Consider the following 15,441-nt stretch of genomic DNA (forward strand, 5'->3'; position numbering starts at 1 on the left):
AGCAGAATAACTGAGGCAGAAGAATGGATAAGTGACCGGGAAGACAGAATGGTGGAATTCACTGCTGCAGAACAGAATAAAGAAAAAAGAATGAAAAGAAATGAAGACAGCCTAAGAGACCTCTGGGACAACATTAAACGCAACAACATTCGCATTATAGGGGTCCCAGAAGGAGAAGAGAGAGAGAAAGGACCAGAGAAAATATTTGAAGAGATTATAGTCGAAAACTTCTCTAACATGGGAAAAGAAATAGCCACCCAAGTCCAGGAAGCGCAGAGAGTCCTATACAGGATAAACCCAAGGAGAAACATGCCAAGACACATAGTAATCAAACTGGCAAAAATTAAAGACAAAGAAAAATTATTGAAAGCAGCAAGGGAAAAATGACAAATAACATACAAGGGAACTCCCATAAGGTTAACAGCTGATTTCTCAGCAGAAGCGCTACAAGCCAGAAGGGAGTGGCATGATATACTTAAAGTGATGGAAGGGGAGAACCTACAACCAAGATTACTCTACCCGGCAAGGATCTCATTCAGATTCGATGGAGAAATCAAAAGCTTTACAGACAAGCAAAAGCTAAGAGAATTCAGCACCACCAAACCAGCTCTACAACAAATGCTAAAGGAACTTCTCTAACTGGGAAACACAAGAGAAGAAAAGGACCTACAAAAACAAACCCAAAACAATTAAGAAAATGGTCATAGGAACATACATATTGATAATTACTTTAAACGTGAATGGATTAAATGCTCCAACCAAAAGACACAGGCTTGCTGAATGGATACAAAAACAAGACCCATATATATGCTGTCTACAAGAGACCCACTTCAGACCTAGGGACACATACAGACTGAAAGTGAGGGGATGGAAAAAGATATTCCATGCAAATGGAAATCAAAAGAAAGCTGGAGTAGCTATACTCATATCAGATAAAATAGACTTTAAAATAAAGAATGTTACAAGAGACAAGGAAGGACACTACATAATGATCAAGGGATCAATCCAAGAAGAAGATATAACAATTATAAATATATATGCACCCAACATAGGAGCACCTCAATACATAAGGCAATTGCTAACAGCTATAAAAGAGGAAATTGACAGTAACACAATAATAGTGGGGGACTTTAACACCGCACTTACACCAATGGACAGATCATCCAAAATGAAAATAAATAAGGAAACAGAAGCTTTAAATAACACAATAGACCAGATAGATTTAATTGATATTTATAGGACATTCCATCCAAAAACAGCATATTACACTTTCTTCTCAAGTGCGCACGGAACATTCTCCAGGATAGATCACATCTTGGGTCACACATCAAGCCTCAGTAAATTTAAGAAAATTGAAATCATATCAAGCATCTTTTCTGACCACAACGCTATGAGATTAGAAATGAATTACAGGGAAAAAAATGTAAAAAACACAAACACATGGAGGCTAAACAATATGTTACTAAATAACCAAGAGATCACTGAAGAAATCAAAGAGGAAATCAAAAAATACCTAGAGACAAATGACAATGAAAACACGACAATCCAAAACCTATGGGATGCAGCAAAAGCAGTTCTAAGAGGGAAGTTTATAGCTATACAAACGTACCTCAAGAAACAAGAAAAATCTCAAGTAAACAATCTAACCTTACTATTTGGCATTATGAAAAGAAGAATCAATAAATGTAAATAACTCCCAGGTAAAAAAAAGGAAAAAAAATACAACTACAGTTATGCAGAAAAGAGTCATTTCTTCCTTAGTCCCCTCCCAGAAAAAAAAAACAAAAAACTATTTTTAGACCTCTCATAATAATAGGCTGCTTCTCATTGACTGTGGTATGTGCTAGATCCTGTGCTAAGGACTTAACTATCTCATTTAATCCTACAATTTCTTTTTTAAGGAATGTATTACTTTATCCATTTTATGGTAAAGTAATTCACAGTGATTAAGTCACAGAACTCAATGTCTTAGAGGTAGTAAATGTTATATTAGGATTTTAAGTGTGATTCTATGTAAAAAGCCTTCACAAAAATAAAGGGATAATTTTCACAAAGGAGGTTGCATACAACACTACCAAATGTAAAATAGATAGCTAGTGGGAAGCAGCCGCATAGCACAGGGAGATCAGATTGGTGCTTTGTGACCATCTAGAGGGGTGGGATAGGGAGGGAGGGAGGGAGACGCAAGAGGGAAGGGATATGGGGATATATGTATACATATAGCTGATTCACTTTGTTATACAGCAGAAACTAACACCAAATTGTAAAGCAATTATACTCCAGTAAAGATGTTAAAAAAAAAAACCAAAAACAATCTAACCTTACACCTAAAGGAACTAGAGAAAGAAGAACAAACAAAACCCAAAGTTAGCAGAAGGAAAGAAATCATAAAGATCAGAGCGGCAATAAATGAAATAGAAACAAAGAAAACAATAGCAAAGATCAATAAAACTAAAAGCTGGTTCTTTGAGAAGATAAACAAAATTGATAAACCATTAGCCAGACTCATCAAGAAAAAGAGGGAGAGGACTCAAATCAATAAAATTAGAAATGAAAAAGAAGAAGTTACAACAGACACCTCAGAAATACAAAGCATCTTAAGAGACTACTACAAGCAACTCTATGCCAATAAAATGGACAACCTGGAAGAAATGGACAAATTCTTAGAAAGGTATAACCTTCCAAGACTGAACCAGGAAGAAACAGAAAATATGAACAGACCAATCACAAGTAATGAAATTGAAACTGTGATTAAAAATCTTCCAACAAACAAAAGTCCAGGACCAGATGGCTTCACAGGTGAATTCTATCAAACATTTAGAGACGAGCTAACACCCATCCTTCTCAAACTCTTCCAAAAAATTGCAGAGGAAGGAACACTCCGAAACTCATTCTATGAGGCCACCATCACCCTGATACCAAAACCAGACAAAGATACTACAAAAAAAGACAATTACAGACCAATATCACTGATGAATATAGATGCAAAAATCCTCAGCAAAATACTAGCAAACAGAATCCAACAACACAATAAAACGATCATACACCATGATCAAGTGGGATTTATCCCAGGGATGCAGGATTCTTCAATATATGCAAATCAATCAATGTGATACACCATATTAACAAATTGAAGAATAAAAACCATATGATCATCTCAATAGATGCAGAAAAAGCTTTTGACAAAATTCAACACCCATTTATCATAAAAAATCTCCAGAAAGTGGGCATAGAGGGAACCTACCTCAACATAATAAAGGCCATATATGACAAACCCACAGCAAACATCATTCTCAATGGTGAAAAACTGAAAGCATTTCCTCTAAGATCAGGAACGAGACAAGGATGTCCACTCTCACCACTATTATTCAACATAGTTTTGGAAGTGCTAGCCATGGCAATCAGAGAAGAAAAAGAAATAAAAGGAATACAAATTGGAAAAGAAGAAGTAAAACTGTCACTGTTTGCAGATGACATGATACTATACATAGAGAATCCTAAAAATGCCACCAGAAAACTACTAGAGCTAATCAATGAATTTGGTAAAGTTGCAGGATACAAAATTAATGCACAGAAATCTCTTGCATTCCTATACACTAATGATGAAAAATCTGAAAGAGAAATTATGGAAACACTCCCATTTACCACTGCAACAAAAGGATTAAAATACCTAGGAATAAACCTACCTAGGGAAACAAAAGACCTGTATGCAGAAAACTATAAGACACTGATGAAAGAAATTAAAGATGATACCAACAGATGGAGAGATATACCATGTTCTTGGATTGGAAGAATCAATATTGTGAAAATGACTATACTACCCAAAGCAATCTACAGATTCAATGCAATCCCTATCAAATTACCAATGTCATTTTTTACGGAACTAGAACAAATCATCTCAGAATTTGTATGGAGACACAAAAGACCCCGAATAGCCAAAGCAGTCTTGAGGGAAAAAAATGGAGCTGGAGGAATCAGACTCCCTGACTTCAGACTATATTACAAAGCTACAATAATCAAGACAATATGGTACTGGCACAAAAACAGAAACATAGATCAATGGAACAAGATAGAAAGCCCAGAGATAAACCCACGCACCTATGGTCAACTAATCTATGACAAAGGAGGCAAAGATATACAATGGAGAAAAGAGAGTCTCTTCAATAAGTGGTGCTGGGAAAACTGGACAGCTACATGTAAAAGAATGAAATTAGAACACCTCCTAACACCATACACAAAAATATACTCAAAATGGATTCGAGACCTAAATGTAAGACCAGACACTATAAAACTCTTAGAGGAAAACATAGGAAGAACACTCTTTGACATAAATCACAGCAAGATTTTTTTTGATCCACCTCCTAGAGTAAAGGAAATAAAAACAAAAATAAACAAATGGGACCTAATGAAACTTAAAAGCTTTTGCACAGCAAAGGAAACCATAAACAAGACGAAAAGACAACCCTCAGAATGGGAGAAAATATTCGCAAACGAATCAACGGACAAAGGATTAATCTCCAAAATATATAAACAGCTCATGCAGCTCAATATTAAAGAAACAAACAACCCAATCCAAAAATGGGCAGAAGACCTAAATAGACATTTCTCCAAAGAAGACATACAGATGGCCAAGAAGCACATGAAAAACTGCTCAACATCACTAATTATTAGAGAAATGCAAATCAAAACTACAATGAGGTATCACCTCACACCAGTTAGAACGGGCATCGTCAGAAAATCTACAAACAACAAATGCTGGAGAGGGTGTGGAGAAAAGGGAACCCTCTTGCACTGTTGGTGGGAATGTAAATTGATACAGCCACTGTGGAGAACAGTATGGAGTTTCCTTAAAAAACTAAAAATAGAATTACCATATGATCCAGCAATCCCACTACTGGGCATATACCCTGAGAAAACCATAATTCAAAAAGACACATGCACCCCAATGTTCATTGCAGCACTATTTATAATAGCTAGGTCATGGAAGCAACCTAAATGCCCACCGACAGACGAATGAATAAAGAAATTGTGGTACATATATACAATGGAATATTACTCAGCCATAAAAAGGAACGAAATTGAGTCATCTGTTGAGACGTGGATGGATCTAGAGACTGTCATACAGAGTGAAGCAAGTCAGAAAGAGAAAAACAAATATCATATATTAACGCATGTATGTGGAACCTAGAAAAATGGTACAGATGAACCGGTTTGCAGGGCAGAAGTTGAGACACAGATGTAGAGAACAAACGTATGGACACCAAGGGGGGAAAACCGTGGTGGGGTGGGGATGGTGGTGTGCTGAATTGGGCGATTGGGATTGACATGTATACACTGATGTGTATAAAATTGATGACTAATAAGAACCTGCAGTATAAAAAAACAAACAAACAAACAAACAAAAAACTAATACTAAACTTTCTTTGGTTTATTCGTATGGAAATATGTTAATATAAATGTTTCAGACATTACATGAAATTTCTAAAAATCTTATATGTTCTGGTATAATGTTATAAGTCATAATTCTAGTTATTACTTTAAAATGTATATCTCAGAAATAACTAAATTTCCTTGTCAATTGCATTATTATGAACTTTCATCAAATCTTTAACCATGGTCATGTTTAAGTCTTTTGTCATTTACAGACAGTTCTGGGTGTACTCGGATGCTTTCGCAAAAATGTTCCTATAAAAGGGTTTCATCTTCAAGGAATTCATGGAAAAGAGTCTGACAAGCACAGGTTTCTGGTAACTGACTATACCGCTGTACTGAATGAATAAGCATTTTCAGAACTCTAATGGAAAACTGATGAATTCATAAAAGTGCTAACAAAAGATCAAGATGAAAAAAAAAATTAATTACATGGGACTGAGAGAATTGATGAGGATGATTATAATTTTTGTGACTTTCTGTTTGAATAAAAAAAAAAAAGAATGGGGGTTCAATAGCAGCTATACTTTATATTATTATCACTCCCCATCCCACCCCCACCTTATATGAAGAGCAGTGGCACTGGCTAACATTTTAAATTTCATTATCCTGTGATGATATGATAGCTGATAAGACTATGTGTGTCCATTGCATTGGGGACATTGGTTGCACACAAGAGGTGATACATGAATTTCTTGTAGGTCAAGTGACACCAGGAAGATATTGGGGCTTGAATTGCTTTTGCAGCGTTCCACCCAAAAGGGAGGACTACTAACAAAGTAAATAACAGCAGCAAGTTGCCGGAGTTTCCTTATCAGGGAATTGGTACAATACGGAGGCCCCTTTCTGCTCACTGAAGGAATTAAGAATGTGTGCTATGGGAGAGGCAGTAAGAGCATTGAGAGCAGTCAACGCCAGCCAGAGAAGCAGAGATGACCAAGACAGAGAGCAAGATTCATTTCTCCTCTATTCCTACTTCTAGCCCCCAATACCAGAGGAATTAGCCTTGAAAAAGAAAGAAGAGAACATATCCTAGAACCAGACACTCTCCCCAGCCCAATCTTTAGGGGCTTGATGAGGGAGAACGAGTGAAAAATTGGTTATATTCCCTTCCTCATTTCACATCCCCTGTGGCTACAAGTCTGGCCCACAATGGAGGGGGTTTTAAAACACCAAAGTTTTAAACTAGGCCAGGCTAGACTTTGAGTAACTTAAAAGAGCAGAAAACTATGGAACCTGCCTGGGGGGAAAGGGTATTCAACATAGTACAGTGGGAGCAGTGACTAGAGGAAAAATACAACATTTTATGTTTATATCCCCACGAAGTTCAGATTCCTTAGTAACTTGGTCTCATAAAAGTAAGAGTAGTATGCAGTTTATGATATAATGTTAAGTGAATGAATCAGAACTTGAAACTGTACATATATAGCAAGTACAATTGTATGAGTAATCTGAATATATTAAACAAAGCCAGGAGCAGATAACTGAATTTTCTCTAAAACATAATTTGGCATAGGGTCAGCAATGATCGTGTATCTAATCAAACATACTATTATACATACTTCTTTTTGCCATTTATTTGTTTTAAGAAGTAAAATAAGTTTATTTAGCAAGATTGCTTTTCACAAATCCATGTTAGACAATGGATACTTGGTCACCCTCTGTGGACTTATAAATCATGTTTTTTTGTCTTTTGGTTTTTTGGTTGTTGTTGTTTTTCAAAGATTAACACCATAGCATTTCAAAGAAGACTAAACGGAGTGTGATCTTTCAGTTCCTCCCCTTTCCATTAAAAATTGAGTATTATGCTTGTCTTTTTCCATTATCTGCAATCATTCCAGTTTGCAGGGAGTCTATACATATAATTGTTAATAGTGCAGATATTTCAGAGAACATGTCTTTGAGCCCTCTAGTGAAGATTCCTTTAGGCCCACCCAATGTGAAATCATCTACCAAAACCTATTCTAACTCCAATTTCTATAGCATCATTGCTATATTTATACAAAGATTCTAATTTATGAAGTCTTCCTCCCACATTGGAATATTTTAGGACACTGGAGCAGGGTAAGAATTTCCTGTGGCATATTGATATCATACCTAGGAATTCCTTAACCCCTTCTTAACCCAAGCCTGGTAAGAGATAAAAAGTTTATGCCTATCTTTTTAAAAATCTCAACTCTATATAACCCCAATGAGAAATATATATGAACTAGATAGCATAAAAATAAAGTAAGGATCACCAAAGAATGACCTTTCAAATTACAGCTATTATTCTTATCTGTCACAATGATGATTTAGATAAGTATTTATCTACCTTTAATAAATGGATAACGTGTTGTAATGTACTAAATGTATAACTGTGCAATTTTCATTTGTGCTTAGATATGGACTCACATACAATTAAGTCTCCCAATAGTAAATAAAATTGTCATTTAGCATTTAAACATATTATCTAATTTATTTTATTTAACAGTAAGCAAAGCAAAACCTAAGATAATTAAATCATACTGATACTATTTAAATGACATTTGCCATCTCCCTGATGCAGTCCTTCTGTGTATTTTACTCAAAAGAACAATGTGAAGTTCAAAATCTGAGAATAAAATAACTTGAAAATCCACTTGAAAAGGAAAAAATAGCAAAAATCTTTACCAAATGAAAGAAACATACAATTTAGCTCAGCAGGGCTTCTACATATCCAAGGACAATGTAGATGTGCAGCCACAATTTTTTGAAAAAGAAAATTTCGTCCTGGTTTTCCTTGTGATCTTGGTCTAACACAACTTATATAACATAAAATGTTATAATTATTTGTTAATATTTTTAAATATCTTAGGAATCCCTCGAGATTATTCTTAAAACTTTTTTAAAGTGGAAGTTTTCATTTTTCCAAGTATTTGTCCTTAATTGAAAATATTACATGTTTTTTTCAAGTTAACATTCAGATTTTTAGATAAGATTTCATAAAATGAGAATATAACACAGTATTTCAGTAAAGAGATAATTTCATTTATATAGGAATAGTCCTTAAGGGCCAGGCAGAGGAGGGGAGGGAGACAAACATGAGAGTGGGCCTAAGAAGACAGGATATAGGCAAACTTAAATGTTAAATGTATTCAGTACAACAGTTAATCTGAATAAAAATCTTCAGTAAATGTTAGTTAAAAGCATTTGTTCTCACTTCAAGTAAGAACTCAGGGATGAAGATAACACAGTTCCAGCTCTGGAGGAGTTATCAATAAGAGGTAAACAGGCTTAAGACTGGCAAACGTGATGATTCATAATTATCCCCTAGGAGGACAGATCAGAAAGTGAGGCAATCCTTCTGTGATACACAGGCCCACTTTGGTGAGTCAACACAGCAGGCCCCAGATACAGCAGGCCTCAATGAAGCCAAATGGAGAGACGTGAGAGAAGAGCATGCAAGTGTCACTTGGGGTGAAACGTGGGGCCGCTGCAAGTAACAGCCTGGCCTCACTCCTGTTTGTTGCAGGAAACCCAGGGAGAAAAGGAGGAAGAGACGTTATACCTACTGTACCACTTACCCAATACCTCTCTTGGACTCTGTAAGTAGACTCCAAATAGGGCCTGGGTTTGGGGAGAATGCAGCATACATTTAGTCCTAAACGTTTGGGTGCCTAACTGACTGAGAGATGGAGAAGGAGGTATAGAGAAGGAGAGTAAGCTCTGATGAAGGAGGGTAAGCTAGGCTTTCTTAGAGCTTTGTAAGAAAGCTAGAATTTAATCTGGGTTAAAATTCTCTGGGGAAAGCCGGGGCTACTGATGATCTGGGCTTGCTACAAGAACACCTGTGTCCCATGGAATTTTGTCTTTGGAGCCATTGTACCAGGGATAAATTTGGCAAATTATCTCTGGCAAAAGATCATCTCTTGGCGATTGTATTGATGACACACCCTACTCCCTGATGACATCCAGAGAACAGTTTAATAGAAAAATACTTGTGTTATACACATGTTGGTAGTAATGGGTTAAATATGGATAAGGTAGTTTTTAGTCTGATTCTAATCACATTCTCAAGGATGTTTATTTTAAAGCAAGGAAACAGCAGTTTCCAATACCAGGAACCATGAAGTGCTTGAACAAAAGCAGAAGCTTAGTTGTTTTGGGGGTTAATTGTGTTCTTGATGGTGTTACTGCAAAGTCATTTAACAAATACTTATTAGATATCAACCTTGTGCCAGACATAGTGACTTTCTCCCCAAAGCAATGTATTTCACGAAGGAAATTAGCCCTTTCTACAGCAAGAAAGGAAAAAAAAAGTGGGAAAACATAGGACCAAACTGAGAGACTTAGACCACAGTATCACCTTCATCAGTTACTTGCTAAAAAACCTCAAGCATACGGTTTTTTAAGTCAGGGATCTCAGGGGTGCACAGGTGATTGACTGGGGTAGAAAATATTAAAAATGAGTATTCATATTCTTTTTTGTCTAAAAAATTAAAAGTTAACAATAGCAGGACTTCCCTGGTGGTGCAGTGATTAAGAATCCACCTACCAATGCAGGGGACACAGGTTCGAGCCCTAGTCCGGGAAGATCCCACATGTCGTGGAGCAACTAAGCCCATGCGCCACAACTACTGAAGCCCGCGCTCCTAGAGCCCGTGATCCGCAACAAGAGAAGCCACCGCAATGAGAAGCCTGCGCACCACAATGAAGAGTAGTACGCGCTCACTGCAACTAGAGAAAGCCCACGCGCAGCAACGAAGACCCAATGCAGCCAAAAATAAATAAATCAATCAATAAAAAAGTTAATAATAGTAATATTTAATATAGGAGTTAACAGTAGTAGAAATATATTGATATATAGAAGAGGAGATATCAGCAAAAGTTTTTATGCATATGTATACCAAATAAACATGACAATGACTAGATTACCTGATTTCTAAAATCACTTTGTTCTAAAATTCCTGATTCTGTATTATTCAAAGTACCTTAGTTGCTCTTAAAATCTGTTAAAAAATAACACCATATCTATAGTAACATAAACTGCCTCATATACAACAAAATTTAACTTTATAAAGATATGTAAAAGTAAACCTTTTGTTCTTTAAACGCATCCTAACCCTACCAACACACCCTTCTTATCTGATGAAGCAGGTTCTCTTTGTATTATATTGTGCTGGTTAGCATGACAGTTTCTTTCTCTTAGATCATTAAATTCTGGATTCCCTCTAGCAAAATTTTCAGAAAGAATTCTTTTACTAATTTGCACAGTGATTTGTTGGTTTAGCTTGTTAACAACTATATATATTCCCTCAAAATTCTGTTTTGTAAAAAAGTTTAGAAGAAACACTACCATAAAGCTATTTTATTTTTTTTATAATTCTTTTAAGGAAGAGGTTTATGAACTAAACACTTAACAGCACTGTAGAGCAGGTATAAAAGCTCTTCACTTTGTGTGTCCAGATCATAGGAAGTTAAGAGTCTTGTTTTGCACAGTGATATGGGTAAACAGGTTACTACGGGAGTGCCTGAAAACCAACCCATTAGAACGACAGCTTTCACAACAATGTGAATATACTTAATGCTACTGAACTGTATGCTTAAAAATGATTAAGATGGGACTACCCTGGTGGCACAGTGGTTAAGAATCCGCCTGCCAATGCAGGGGACGCAGGTTCAAGCCCTGGTCCGGGAAGATCCCACATGCTGCGGAGCAACTAAGCCCGGGTGCCACAGCTATGGAGCCTGAGCTCTACAGCCCACGAGCCACAGCTACTGAGCCCACATGCCACAACTAAAAAAGCCCGCGCACCTAGAGCCCGTGCTCCGCAACGAAGAGTAGCCCCCACTCACTGCAACTAGAGAAAGCCTGCACGCAGCAACGAAGACCCAACGCAGCCAAAATTAAAAATAAATAAATAAATTTATTTTTTTAAAAATGATTAAGATGGTCAATTTTATGTTATGTATTTTTTTACTACAATCAGAAAAAAGAAAGACAGAATGACTGAAACAATATATCAGTTTAAAATATTTCTAGGGCTTCCCTGGTGGCACAGTGGTTGAGAATCTGCCTGCTAATGCAGGGGACACGGGTTCGAGCCCTGGTCTGGGAAGATCCCACATGCTGCGGAGCAACTAGGCCCGTGAGCCACAACTACTGAGCCTGTGCTCCGCAACGAGAGGCTGCGATAGTGAGAGGCCCGCGCACCGCGATGAAGAGTGGCCCCCGCTTTCCACAACTAGAGAAAGCCCTCGCACAGAAATGAAGACCCAACACAGCCGAAAATAAATAAATAAAATATATCTAGTCATAATTTTCACCACTTTTTAGTCTTATTTATTTAATATCAAAGTAGTTTTGATAAAGTTTTCTTCACCCTCCTCCTATCCTGAAGCTCTTCTACCTTGAAAAACAACACAAAACAACAGCAAAAAAAAGTTTAAAACAGAGGAATAATGGTCATTTTTCTGTTGGCTAGAATGGAAAAAAGAATTAATATTTGAAGTAATATTTTAACTATGAAATGTGAAATATCATAGGCATTATTGTGTTAGTCACCCTAAGTAGACATACATAATTAAAGCCATTTTTACAAACTATAGTTTCAAAAAGTAAAGCAGGCATCACTGGGTGGTCATTTTGTAAACAAAAATAAGCAATTATAGTCCTCTTCCCTCATTTTGACCAGTCTTCGCTTGTAAATAATGACAGAATGCAAAACTAGAAATATTAATTTTCAACTAACTGTTCCTTGTACCAATTAAGCTGCTTCTCTTTAATTCTATGTATCATAATTTATAGAATGTAGAGTGTAGAGTTAGCCACCATGTCTAAAAACTTCCAAAAGATTGATAAGTTTCTAGTTATGAAAGAAACCAATACATCCTCATTAAAAGAAGCAAACAGTATTTTTTTTTTAAATCCCTGATTAATCCCCATCTCCAAATTCCCTCTCCTAGAAGGAGCCATAGTTAAACTAGTTGGTTATGCTTCCAGATGTTTTCTATGTTTATATCAAAATACACTTTTTTATACAAGTAAAATATAATGTTGTAACTTATTTTTTAACCTATTATATAGTATTTTCCCAAGTCAGTACATATTAGCCAGCCCCCCCCCTTTTTTTTTTAAAGAGTGGGATTCTTTTTAAATGTATTTATTTATTTATTTATGGCTGTGTTGGGTCTTCGTTTCTGTGCGAGGGCTTTCTCTAGTTGTGGAAAGCGGGGGCCACTCTTCATCGCGGTGCGCGGGCCTCTCACTATCGCGGCCTCTCTTGTTGCGGAGCACAGGCTCCAGACGCGCAGACTCAGTAATTGTGGCTCACGGGCCCAGTTGCTCCGCGGCATGTGGGATCTTCCCAGACCAGGGCTCGAACCCATGTCCCCTGCATTGGCAGGCAGATTCTCAACCACTGCGCCACCAGGGAAGCCCTAGCCAGCCCCTTTTGATGAATGGTTAGGCTATTTCCAATGTGCCAGTAAAATTAATGCTGCCTTGAACATCTTTGATCATTTATCTTTGCATTCTTGTGCAAATAGTTTTGTAGGACAAATACTTTTAAGTGGAACTACTACCTCAAAGGATGTACAAATAGAAACGTGTTAAATTTTTAAAATTGCTTCTCAAAAAGTACTAGTTTACACACCTATGGGTAGTGTATGAGAATTAAAATATGGAATGTGCAAACTGTTGGTACTGTGCATCTTAAGTTATTCCTCTAACAGTAGTTTTCAATGTGAGCTGGCCTATTTTTATTTTCTTTCTTTTATCCCATATGAAAGTCATCTAGCTGGATAGGGGATTCTGGATAATTGTTCTGGGAACTGAAACTCATACACCACACCCCCACCATTTGCACTATGAGCTAAACAAATGAGTTAACTAGTTATTCTTATTTGTCTGTAGAGACGTATGTATTTTGAAATAAAGACACATCAAGTACCTGCATTTTTCTTTTGGATCTCAAATTTCCTACATCCACTTTCTGATAACCATCTTTTTAATACCATGTTTTTAAAAAAAAAAAAAATCCCTTCTGGAGGTTTCAAGACACGATGGCAAAATTTACTAGTCCATATGCAGTTGAACCTGTACCAAACATACGGTTGCTAGTTCATTCCTAACAGTGTAATATGGCCTTTTTCTATGGAGAAAAATGCCTTTTCCAAATTTCCTATTCTAGAATGAATGGTATCATACTAATACCACCTCATATTAATATAGAATTTTACAGTTTACAAACCTCTCTCCTAAATTTTTCCATTTGATTTTCACAACAACTCAGTGTAATGACTGGGAAGGTTATTATCTCCACTTAATTGATGAAACAAGGTCACACAATCACGAAGTAGTAGAACTGAGACTAGTAGGGCATTGAACTTTCCACACCACTATGCTGCCTCCTTCCTATACATGAGGACAGCAGATTCCTTTTGTAGAAATTGTATTCTATGGTGGTAGCATTCACTTCCTAAATCCCGTTTAGAATAAGGTACAATATAAATTGAAAAGAGCAGGAAAACCCTACAAAAATATTTTTTCCTTTTTGGTAATTTTATTATTACCTTTCTGAAAGAAGTCATTCATTTAGGTTTTAGGTAAACTAGCTAAACATGTATTCTGTGACATTTTTAATAAATATGTGTGAACAGTTCTAAGACAAGGACAATTTAAAACTGTAACGTCAATTCTGCAAGTAGATCATATGAAATATTAGTCATACAATATATAGGTTTCATCGTATTTCTTATTCATATTCATCTTATTTCTTATTCATATTATCATATATGTTTCAACATATTTCTTCCCTACAACCAACCGTAAAGTCACATAAAGTCATAAAATCTGTTTCAGATTTGCGGCAGTTAAGACAAATTCCTCTTGATTTCTTATTTTAAGGATCATAATTGCCAGTCAGCTATTGACCAATCTACAGGTAAGGTGGTTTTGGAAAGAAATGCTGAATCTTGCCATTTTGAAAGAACGATTATATAAAAAGATTGTTTTCCGTTTTTGATCCATAATGTCATTAGTGACAACGATTTCAGTTTTCTTCTTAACATTATGATCGTAATTTCTTATGTTTCATTAAAGCTTAAAGAAAAAGGATCTGAGGATTCTCAGTACCTTTTCTGATCTTTATCTTCAGGAGGGCCATCTCCATGTAGTCAAATACTGAGCTGAGTATCTGGAGAACTGGGCTCTTGTGTAGGCTGTACACTGAGTATGAATTTGGGTAATTTCTCTTTTCTGGGCTTTAGTTTCCGCATCTCTAAAACGAGGAAGTGTGTTAGTTCTAGATTATCATCCCAAGGGTCCATTTTAGCTCTAGTATCATCATTGTAAAACCTATTAACCACCATTTGTTGAGACAAGGCATTCTAGTGTACAGACATCGTGGGAGTATTTGTGGATACCTAAACAGTGGCTTATCCTCTGGGACAAACAGTTTCAGCAGCTACTAAACACTAACAAGCCCTATGGCCCAAGTCAGGTAGCATCCTGTTATGTGGTTTACGCCACTAGGACTTGAGAGATGTAGAACCAGAACAGTTCTGGTCACCTAAATTATTACTAGGTAGCAATTTCCTTACACTAAATTGTTGCCTCATAACTTTAAAATGCGAAAGCAGAGCACCTAGATATCACACCGTATACATACTGTTTAAAAACATAAAAGAAAAACGATGTTAAACAACTATTTACCGCAAAAATAGAAACAAATAAAATACGGGAAAATTTCTCCGGCAACTCGAACTCAATCCCTATATTTTACCTGTAAAACTGGGGATCAGGTGTTTGGATCTACTGTCCAGGCCAAGGGAAAAGTTTTTCTAACAGTCTCCAAAACATCGTTAAGGGGGAACAGAAAACTGCCAGAGGTATGTATATTATGCAAATCAACCCCAAAGAAACTCTCCTCGAGCCGGCGGGCATCTCAGCAGAGAATATCCCTTTGCGGCCTCCTCCTCCAATTCAAGCCTCAAAGAGGCTGACGGTGCTGGCCGTGGCTAGGCAACCGTCCGAGCCTTCCCGGCCGT

General features: G+C 36.7%; 1 protein-coding gene across 1 annotated transcript in view; it reads right to left on the reverse strand.

Annotated features, from left to right (window-relative positions):
• SLC25A12 (solute carrier family 25 member 12) overlaps window positions 1-15,441 on the reverse strand; it is a 183,961-nt gene that overhangs the window by 104,292 nt on the left and 64,228 nt on the right. The gene's annotated exons all lie outside the window — the stretch shown is intronic.

This window comes from Eubalaena glacialis, chromosome 1, assembly GCF_028564815.1.
Source record: "Eubalaena glacialis isolate mEubGla1 chromosome 1, mEubGla1.1.hap2.+ XY, whole genome shotgun sequence".
NCBI lineage: Eukaryota > Metazoa > Chordata > Mammalia > Artiodactyla > Balaenidae > Eubalaena > Eubalaena glacialis.